This window comes from Lichenostomus cassidix, chromosome 3, assembly GCF_008360975.1.
Source record: "Lichenostomus cassidix isolate B80296 chromosome 3, HeHo_3.0, whole genome shotgun sequence".
Lineage (NCBI taxonomy): Eukaryota > Metazoa > Chordata > Aves > Passeriformes > Meliphagidae > Lichenostomus > Lichenostomus cassidix.
Genome location: NC_139483.1, coordinates 95,722,531 through 95,734,097, shown reverse-complemented (window position 1 = coordinate 95,734,097; position 11,567 = coordinate 95,722,531). Strand labels below are relative to the sequence as shown.

At 37.8% G+C, this 11,567-nt stretch overlaps 1 long non-coding RNA gene across 1 annotated transcript; it reads left to right on the top strand.

Annotated features, from left to right (window-relative positions):
* The first annotated feature begins 915 nt into the window (after positions 1-915).
* Positions 916-11,311, top strand: LOC146440252 (uncharacterized). Its single transcript, XR_014851390.1, has 3 exons — positions 916-1,073; positions 4,501-4,616; positions 9,751-11,311. It is a non-coding gene; the product is annotated as an uncharacterized LOC146440252 (long non-coding RNA).
* The last annotated feature ends 256 nt before the right edge of the window (positions 11,312-11,567 follow it).

Below are 11,567 nucleotides of genomic sequence, written 5' to 3'. Positions count from 1 at the left end.
GACAGGTATCATGGCACTCTGGAAGTGCATTATCGCGGAAAAGAGCAGACTGCAAGCAGCAGCAGGAAATTCAGTTTCAGGAGATTTATGAGCAACGGTGTTCAGAAACCCAGTGAGGAGCCTCTTGAACTGCAGAGCTGTGTTAGGAGAAGTTTATTCCCTCCCTCTTCCCCAGCATGGGCACGCTGGGCAGGTGCTAGGACATTCTGATGTCTCGCCTTGATTTATTTATTTGATGAAAAATAATGAAAGAGATGATTCTCAAGAGTCCTTGGAGATTCCATTAACTCTGCAAATTGAGCATATTGATAAGTCGCTGATTATTTTTAAATGAACTAGAGAAATTGAAAGGAAAAATGATTGTTGGAAGGGCCTGTTTAATGTGCAGAGATTTTAAAATGTAGGTAATATTTCAAGTGTATCAAAATACAGGAAAAAGACCAGGGGTTAATTATACTGGCATGATAGTTGGAACCACATTATTATAATTCTCTTGGAAAGCACTATGGACCATATGGAGTGAATGAGGGGCCTATGTGTGCATAATAAGTTCTGTATGGGGATAAGGTGAAGGAGCAAGAGCTCTCTTGTGTGTAAGAGGCACTAAATAAGGGGAAAAAATGATTTAACTACTTGATGAACCAACTTTGTATGTAGCAACACATTTGCAGTGCCCTATCTCTTAAATAGCAACATACATAAATTCACTCACTGCCATGATTCATCTTTACTTTACACAGCAAATACTACCCCAAACAGTCTAGAGAGCACATGCTGGGGAATTGGCTGTTCAAAGACAAGCTCATATGGCATCAGAAACTTGGTGTTTTGTGTTGTGCAGAACTGTTAAGTGTTTTCATTACAAGTTTGCTTCCCTGCTACTGATTTTTTCCTTTGTTGTTTCTGAATAGATTTTGATGTTTCCAGTTTTCAAGTCACTGGAATTTTTAGTGTGTGCAGGGATCTGACTTGACTCTTAGAGAATCATCTCAATAATGGAGACTGAGAAAAGACAAAAGACCTCATTGAAGTTACTCCTTGATCTGAAAAGATTCTGCTGGTGGCTTTGAAAGGTGGGTATGTGCTCAGCTCGCTGAAAATTAATTTTAGTAATTTAACAATAAGGTTGCAAAAAAAGTTTAAACCTCAAACTCAGACTAGGGGACTAATTTTTAGGTGGCTATAGATAGGTGCAGTGAATCCAATTCAAAAGACTGATGCTTATTTAAAAGGAGAAATCATACTGGAAGAAGAATACAGAGAGAATTCACAGAAAAATGAACCATAAAATGAGTCCTCAGCCTAATTTCCACTCAGTATAGTTTTTGCTGAGCAGAACCTTTAGTTCATGAAAAAAAATTCTACCAATAAACAGTAAATTACTCAGGAGATAAGAAAAGCAGCCCAGTTCTGTAGGTGGAGCTCTGGATTGGGGTCTGGTTCTACTTTTAGGCCAGTGCACCTAAATATTTTTAAATCTTCTAGGGGTGTGATCACACAGTCAAATATTCCATGATGTGTGATTCAAAAAAAAGGGTGGAATTAAAGTAACAGGGGCCACCTGGATTTTTTTTCCCCTATTGACTGACTGATATTGTTTCTCTTATATTGTTTTAGCAAAATTGTTGCATGCACTAAGTAATTAGAAGAAGGCGTAGAAAGGCAGTAAATGCAGTGTTCACAGAAAATATTCACTGAGCTTTGCCAAACTAATCTCTCATGCTCAGTTTATAGAATTTATAATACATTTGGGACTGTACTTCCACTTTCCTTTTAATGTCTGCATTTACTTTCACCTCTGATGAATTGAGGGTACCAATATTGATACTTTAACTGGTAAAATTCTCCATTTACAACATTTCTACTATAAAATAGAAAACAAACAAAGTGCCAAATACTTTAGAAACCAAAATCTGATACAAAAACTCACTGTGTAGCTGATGCCACTTCTAGGAATCTTATAGTGATGCCTACCTATAATTAACTTTATCATCCATTACAAACAAAAGAAGAAAGACAAACTGGAGTTGTTTATAAGACCATACCATATAAAGGAACTATTTTCAGCAGTTTATCAGAGTTGTATTTGGGCACATGAATCCAACTGCCATGAAAAGGCTGAACTATGTGGTACACAATCACTTCAGTAGTAGGATTCTTCATAAAACCATTCTCAAAAAAAAAAAAAAAAGTATATATAGCCCTACTTTTTTTTTATAAGAAAGTAAAAAGCCTCGAGAAGACTCTCAAGGCTCAAGAACTAAAAATCTTTCTCCAAACTCAGTCCTGTGTCTTGTTGAAAGAACAGAGAAGCAGATGATAAAGCATAGGAAATATGTTTTAAAATTTGTAATAGGTATTTACAAACATTTTAAGGCTAATCAATGACCTTAAATTTGTCCAGGTATAAGCTGTTACAATAATGCAGCATTATTTTGTGTAAATAGTTCACGACACTTAGCGTTGTAGCTACTGTATCATGTCAAGTATGTGATGTACTCAAATAAGGTGACCACTGGAAATTCTATAGTGAATTCAGCAACATATGGACAAATAAATTAGAGATTAGAAAATAAACAGCTAAATAAACCAAACCTATTTGGCTAGATGAAGAGAAAGGACGAAAAGTAACTTGGTCACAGTACGTACATAGTTATGTTTGGAAGCTGAAAATAATTAGGCAAAGGGATTTCAGCCTTACTGACAAATGTATATTTATCTAACCTTAACTTTCAGCCAGTGTCTGGAAGCTGTTCCTTATGTAAGTCAGAAACTGTCCAGTGATTGGAAGCTGAAGTTAAACAAATTCAATCTTGAAATAAGTTATTTTTAACAGAGAAAGTAACTAAAGATGAGAACCTGATTTTGTTTCACATTAAGATGGTGAATTCACCATTAGTTTAAATGCAGTTGTAAAACAGGGACACATTAATCCAGCTTCTGAAAGAAAATGTGCAGCCTGTGGGAAATGTTGATGAGAGAGGACTGATGGGTATTTGCTACAGAGTCTCTAATGGATTCCTTGTTATTGTAAGGATACAAGACATTAATGGAAACTTTCGTCCATCTCATTCCTCTGAAGTGCTTTCATCTTACACAAGTTCTCCACCATGAGTAGATAGGCATAAGAGGATGAAACTCAGTGGCTTCAGAGGTTAAAGTACATCCCCCTGGACTTGCAAGCAGTGAACTGATGGATGTGAGAGATCTGCAGCAGATTTACAAGGAGTCCCTTTATGCCTCAGCCTCTGCACAAGCCCCAGGGTACACAGCTCCAGCTGCCTCACTGCTGGCAGTGTGGCTGGGTATCACCTGGGCCTTCCAGGTGGAGCTGCATTCTGGGGTGCCTGCTTGTTCCAGGTTTACATGTCATTAGGACACCTACCATTCTGCTGACTAGCTTCACATAGGTGTTCCAGTCAGAAACACGCATCCTTGGGGATCCAGGAGTCACATTTTCCTAGAGATGAAAGCAAAGATAAAAATGAAAGCAAGGGGCTGGGGAGAGGAAATTGAACTTTGTTCTGTTTCAACAATTGGAGGCCAAAAGGGAGGCACCCTATTGCATACAGTGAGACCAGTGCTTAGATAAGCAAAGGAAATGCGGGAAGAAAACAGATGTGAAGTGCCTTTCCCAAGATCACACAGCTGGCCAGCTGGGAGGCCATCCGGACCCCATGAATCCTCCAGCATTTCTGGTGCAAGCCATTGAGTTGAAATATATTTATAGTTATGACTCTTGCAAACAGAAGTAGTCAAGGGGCAAATGTCATCGTTTGCATCAGCTAGTTTCCATATCTGCATAAAAAAAGTATTAGAGACCTCAGGAAAGACACCCTGACCATTATTAATTTGCATTAATGGTACAGTAATAGCCTAAATATAGGGGAATAATTGATAACATTTGTTCAAATTAAAATTTTGACTTCCCTCTCTCTGGTGTCCTTTGTTTGATTCTTAGTGTAAATAATTGCTTGTGTTGTCTAAAGCACAACCCTGTTTATTGTGTGGGAGTGTAAAACAAGGCTCCAGATGTCCCATCAGGATCTCCTTGTTCTTCTCCCTCCCTCATTAATGAAAACATTGAAAAAACAGGCAATATCAACAAAAAATAAATCCAACAGAGTGAGTGTGTGCAGTGAACCTCTGTAGCCCTCCTGTATACTCCTCCTCTGTACATCCCACTGTAAGTCACATACAAGAACATTTGTAACATGTGCCTCTAGCCAAGGGTAGTGACTGGCAGGCATTCCCAATGTGCTGCAATGGGCTACAGCTCTCTGGAAAAGTGAGATTTCTTCTTCACAGCTATGCTGAGCCAAAGAGGGAGCTGGAACAAGAAATGCTACCAGCCACTCTGAGCTCCTCTGCTTTGGCATGGCAACACACTAACTCAAGGTATTGTGAAAATATTACTTTTAAGTTTAAAATCTTGGTAAATTGGCTAGAATAATAGGGAACATGACACTGTCTCACTGTCTCTTCTCTCATTATTTTCAGAAACCCCATTTTGGAGAACCAGAAAAAGAACTTTAACTTAAACGGTGTGCATTCTGCTATACTGTCCTGTCAGGGACTCAAGCCTTAAGGACAGTCAGTTCCTTGCATTTCCAGAGGTACATTTTAACTCTACTACTCAACTTCAGCAAGAACCCTCCATAACCACACAAAATCTGGCTATGATCTGATTCCATACAACCACCTTTCTCTGGGACAGAAAAGAGAAGCTTAAGGAAGTAAACTTTATAGCCTGTATTAGCATATTAATTTTATAGCTTCTCAGCTCCTGTGCTCTCAGCAATTTAGTGCCAAATCATGCTTGATGCACCTACAGAAATGAGCTCTGCTTCCCAGAAGCAACAAGGGCAGCTGTAACTGCAGCATGGGAAGGGGACCTGACATTGCTGTGTTGCTGCCTGGTGCTGTCCTGGTCGCTCCTACTTGGCTTTGTCCTGGCAGGCTCTGCTGGGCTGCATTGGGCTGGGCTGGTGTGGGCTTTGGGGAAGTAGGCTGCATTCCCACATGCCCAGCCCCTTCCCACCTGCTGTCCACCCACTGCATTGCAGGGGCCTGAAGGGAACTCCTGAAAAGGTATTAATAGGCTATCTCAGAGTAAGGGTCAGCAGAGGAGCACACATACTGCTTAAATTAGTGTGCTATATTTACAGCAATAGTTGCAAGTTGCAGTCACTGGAAGCCTCTTGAAAAGATATGTGGCCTCTATGCCCATGACAAATCATTATTTCTTTCCCTGAAGTTATAAGAATGGACAATCACAGTAATGAGCTATCAGACATTTTAAACTAGAATTATATCTATGCTTCTTTTTAAGGGTGTAGTATATAACTCTCACTGATCTCCGTAGGAGATTAAATAGAACAAAGCAAAATATTCTAAAAATTCCTTAAAAAGTCATTCCTCAGTCATGAGGAATAAGCACATAATCATGCCAAAGAGAGCAATTCTTTTTTTCATATATATGATGGAAATAAATAGTGTTAAATTAAACAAGTGGAAATAGATGTACATAATGAGAATTCAGCATGGAATTAATTTCAAACTTTTATTTTTCAGATTCTCACAAATGCAAAGTTCTTCTAATTTTGCTCTATTTTACAAACCAATTCTAGAATCTCAATGAACCTTGTGTTTAGAATTAGCTAAAGGAGTGCAGCCTTTGCTCTCCATGCCAGGACCAACCAGTATCCCAACTTGCAAGCTTTGCTGGTTTTACAGCACTGTGGTGAAAGTACCATGAACACAGGTATTTGCCTGTGTTGAGATACCGTTTTGCAGATAAAACCTCAATATTACCCTTCAATACTTGTTCAATAACTAAATCTGGAGGATATGTTTCTTGACACATAAATAAGTTTTCTTTAACCTTATAGAGGAAAATGGCCACCTTTGGCTCATGGAGAGAAAATAGATTACTTGAGACTACCTTTGACGATACATAAAGTATAGATGAAGGAGAGTAAATGAAAATTAGGATAGAATGGTTTACAACATTCAGTTTGGAAACTTTGAGCTTTTTTGTTTTTACAGCTGCTACTAGAGTTTCAGAAAATAACTTTTCAGGTCTCCGGCATTCTCCATCTAGGCATCTCAAGCTTTGTCCATTTTATGGTGTAGAAATAAGTTGAAATGGTGGGATGGTAAGGGATGGTAAACTGAGCTCCAGAAACTCAGACAAAGTTTGACTTTTCAGTCTTTGGCAAGATGTGGAAAGAGATATAATGTCCTCGTATGTAATTTCCTGCTTCTGTAAGCTTGGCCTTTGTCAATATAAGCCAAGAGAAACCCAAACCCAAATTTCCTCCCACCAAAGAATATGCATGAGCTTATCTGAGAGCAGACTATGCTGCTGTTCTTTTTATAAGAAATAGCTGAGGCCACACCTTAATACCAAGCAATGAACATTTGTGGTATGTGAGCAATTGATTTCCCAGACATTTCTTATGGTGACTGGCAGAGGATGTTGTGTGGGTTTTCTTTTTCTCTCTTGTCTTCCCCCACTCGCTGCCCCCGCTGTTGGTCTTGCTGCTGTGTCTTTATCATACTTTGTACGGTGGCATGTCTACTTTGGGAAATGATGATTCCAGTGTGGGTGGATGGAAAGAGATCTGCCAGAGGGTGCAAATTTCAAATTGCTGCCACGGATACACCCTTCTGTGCTGTCTTCTCAAGATACCAGAAAAAGTCTCTAAGGAATGCCTGGGGCTTGACTCTTGGTGTAAAGATAGACTTCTACACCATGCATTTTTCTTTCAATATTAAAGAAATAGACAACATAAATAGAGCTAGTGAACTCAAATTGCCTTAATCACTTTTCCATGGAGGAGGCCATTATGAAATCCTTACTGGAAGTAGTGCAATATTTGTATATTTGTTTCATTATTGGGCTTGGAAAATTGTTTAAAATGCTGCTCCCAAGTCAAGGTGACTCAGCATTGGCAATCTTTATACTAAAGTCAGACTACATAATTTTAAAATATCAAGAAGTACAATATGTAAAAAATATTCCAAAGTAGGGTGTAATGCTTACTACTGTAAATGTGGTACTTTGTTATGTGAAATAGATGAGAAATGGAAACATCAGGGAAGTAGAAAAATTGTGTCTAAAATAATGTTAGTAAGGATATACCATATCTACCTCAGCAAATAACATGCTTTTCTCAGATGAGAAGAGTGTCTGTCTCTAGCTGGGTAAACTGATTATTCAGTTTCTGGTTCCCTGCATATCTGTCCTTATTAAAAGGAAGTGCAGAAGTTCAGCTGTGCTGTAGCCTGTGCTGCTGACTCTGTTTCAGGAGCAGAACTGGAGGGAGATGATACAAGGAAGAAAACAAAGATTTCAGAGACAGAATATTTATAGCAAAGTAACAATTCAAGAAGTCTCTTGCTTAGGAAATATTTTACTTAGATTAAGACAAATATTTACATCCCTACTTAAGGTTTTGGTTTTTTTTCCCCTCAGTGTGGTGTGTAGTCCCAAGTGGATGTTCTGAGTAGCCTACAATATCTGTATGAATTTAGTATTTTGTACATGAAAACCTTTGGCTGATGTAACTGCTTCATCTTCCTTGAAGAATTAGACCAGTAGGGCTAATCTCTTTCCATTAGCTTGCATACATGTGCGTGTTACCTAACATTGTACCTATAAAAAAATTCAGCTAAACTCATAGCTTCTGTTCATCAGAGCAAGATGCAAACACTGAGGGAATGAGCTGGTCTGTCTGCTTGTTCTGAGTCCTCTTGCACATGCAGGCTGCATCCCTTGGATCTATCCAACTTGTTTTCTATGGGTACTAACTTCTGTTATGGCTTCCTCCCAACAATTGCATTCAATCACTACAAATGCATAATGATTAGAAACTTTAGGACTTGTTAATAATAATATAGATGCAGTTGCTTTCACAAATTACTGCTTGGAGTAGAGCACAGTGCTCTATATCTGTATTTATTTAATACAGGAAAAGAAAAAAGTGAATATATGATCTACACCAGAGATTTTAAAATAGCATTATTCTATGAAGAAATCATAGAAATGAGATTCAACAAAGCTTAGGAAGTAGTACCCTCTTGTTTCTTGGCTGAATTAGTGCTATGTGCTGGTTACAGTGAGAGAGGGAGAAACTATATTATTTTCTTTCCCAAAGAACCCAAGTTCCTCTGCTATGAGGACACTTTCCAAGCTGTGTTAGACTGTAGGAAGTCTCAAAAAAGTTTAAAATTCATATTCAAGTAAAAATAGTGTTCTCTTGTCAAAGAAAATAGCCAGATTCTGATATTTTTGGCTTTGTGTGAACAATTTATTAGGCAGTTGTATGAAGACTTAATGTTTTACTGACACTTCTTTTTGCTTTATTCCATTGACATAGAGGTATTTATTCAACTATACTTTCTTATACAGTCAAAAACCCCACAAACAAACAAAAAGCCCAAAAAACTAAAAAAACTAAAAAAACTAAAAAAACTAAACAAATGAAACAACCAACCAACCAAAAAAACCCAAATCATCAAAACCCAACCAAACAAAAAACCCACAAAAACCCAAAAAACAAAAACAAACAAAACCCCTCCCAACAACAAAAAAAAACACCACCACAACAACAAACCTCACAAAAACCCCCAGGAAACAAACAAACAAACAAACAAACAAAAAAAAACCCAACAAAAACCAACCAAACAAACAAAAAAACAAACACAAACCTCAAAATAGAAAACCAGCATGATGTGGTGTGGAGTTACAAACACAACTTTGCTACAGTTTTTACAGGTGTATCTGTGGCTGTGGAAATATGTACTCTTTATACCTATTTGTACAGTTGAAGATGGTGCTGCTAATAGACATCCTGATGGAAGAATCACATCAGGCAAAGTCAGACCATTTAGCTCTTACAAACCACTTAGCTCTTACTATCTTCACTGGAAAAGAGGCACAGATATTGAAAATTGAGAATTGTCTATGGTTTTTATAAGTAAAAAAAATATCAAGAATATGAATATCATCCTTCTGTCTTTCACAGCCATGTGGGAAAATCTTTTGAGGTGGGGTCAAGCCAAATACAGGTAGGTGACATATTGGCAGTGAAAGGGAAAAGAAAAAACAAAGGATAAGCAGAGAACAAATGAGTTGTGAACATTTGAAGTGATCATTTATTTGTGAGTTTGTATTGGTGATGAGGTAAGATCTTATTAATATTATTGCTCTCTCAGTAAAGCTCTGTGTGTGTAGAAGGAATATATCTGCTCATCACAGATATCTTTCACTTTGTGCCCATATCCTTTTGTGTGCCCATGTTTTGTATGTTTGATAAAGATGTACAGAGCATGGTACCTCCCTATATCTTGACTCATATGTTTGTGACTACATATGTATATATATATACACATACATGCAACATGAAGGACAAGTGTAGTTAAGCTGTAAGAATCAGACTTGACAGTGTCAGTGATACAACACAGCTGCTTTAAAGTGGTTAGCTCACCACTTATCTATTACAGCCAGGAACAATATCATTAGCAACATTATTATTGAATTATAATAGCTCTAGATTTTCCAAGTAGGAAAAAAGGAAAAAAAAAATAAAAAGGCAGATGCAAGTGGGTGCTGTGTAGGAATGACAAAATATATGAGATTTTTTAAACATGCCAGACTGTACCTGAATTCTCAGAGGAATAAGGAAAAAAGATGTTGACTCTTAGTGTCCTAGTACAAACAACTGCAAAACATTTGTTTTCCAGAAACAGTTTCAGGTCTTCACTGATCAGCCTGCTGCTTAAGTGTCCTGCTTCTCCTGCATGGAGCTACATGAACCGTGAAGGCAACCTGCTGCAGTGTTGCTTCTTTGGTATTTAGAACCTCTCATCTCGAAAGCTTCAAATTTCAAGATCTTGGCACATATCTAAGCAAGCAAACAAGCCTATATCTGGTGCACTTACACAAAAACACAGGACCTTGGAAAAGTCAAATGGACAATTCATATGCATTTAGAGCCTTTCTGAAGGGCTTCAGAGTGTTTGTGTATCTTCTTACTAAAAGCATTTAGAAAGTCACTGCCATTGAATCAGATAACCCAAGGTTCAGGGAGTTAAAGCTATTCTACTTCTTAAAAGTATTTACTATTGACACAAGAAAACACCACTTCTTCAAGAAGTCACCCGAGTTTGGGACTTTACTACATGTCCCTGAATCTTAAGTTAGTGAGCTATCTGCTTCTGAGAACTTTAACCACAGTAAAATGTGAATCAGGAAGCAACATGGATGAACTTTTGGACCCTCATATTCAAAAGCTTTTGAATAATTCGATTGTCTCTAAGTCTCCTGAGTTGGAAATAAGTATGCAATTACAGTATACTGATAAAATTAAAATAATATCATAGCATATATTACAATTACAAGCAATTCACTTATCACAATTGGCAAATTATTGTTTATCAGACATCCACAGTGTATGAGTCTATGCAAGCTCCTTGTCTTGTTCCTGCTGCAGTTGTAAAATAAAATTATTAGCATAAACCTCCTCTTAGGTTTCATTTTGATTTTGCAATAAGAAGAAACATGCAGATGAGCCATTATAGCATCTCAGTTGACAAGTGGTAACCAAGTTCTTACAACTGGATTGCTCACAATGGTAATGTCTCTAACAAATAATTTTATACTACAAAATTATACTTTTCTTTCAGCAAAGAATTGTTTTCCTTTAAGTTTCACCCTTATCCAGTGAAAAAGAAGGAAGAGTTTTTAACCTGTTGATGGAAGCATGATAAGTATTGCTTTTTCTGTTTCACCTGAAAGCAGAGCTTCTGAGAATGCTTAAGAAAACAGATATTAAAAATTTGGCCAAATTTCACAGCCTCAACCGAGAGTTTCCTTCATAACAATAGTTGCAACAAACTATGAGGTGAGATACTCAGGATTCTGATACAGAGTTTGTTGCTTTGATGAAATCCAGTGACAGGGCTCCACATTACGCAAGCAAAAGTTAGACGTAGCACAAGAAATCCTTCTTGCATTAGACAACTGCAGACACTGACCTACAGAATCTTCTTCTCCACTGAGACACCTTCATTGGAAGCATGGCAGAAGTCCTACAAAAATGTCTGCTAGTGACTAAGTTCTGCCACTACAGATTTGCCTGGCCATCACTGGGCTCTCAGTTGACCAGAATTACTGTGGTAGCTCGGTTCTGCTCACCTTGTTTGAGGGTTTTGAGATGAGGTCTGAGTCAGTGAATACCCTACCCAGTTAACCTCACTGTCCTGCCATGCTCCTGCTGCCTCTACTCTTGTAGGGAAGCCCCACTCCAACTACTCTTGGTCAGAACTGTCTTCTGGAGTCAAAATAATTTTTATTCTGCTCTGCATCATGAACTTAGCGATTTTCTCTAATAAACTTACTGTAATAGCAAATTTCTTCATGCAGACCAGATCTAAATGGATTTCCTATTTTCAGAATTGGAGGTTTGATGGAGGTCACCGTCCATAATCTGGAAAATCCTTTGCAGTATGGATATAACATGTAGAAAATTAATAGTAGAATTGTGTGAAGCATTTGCAAT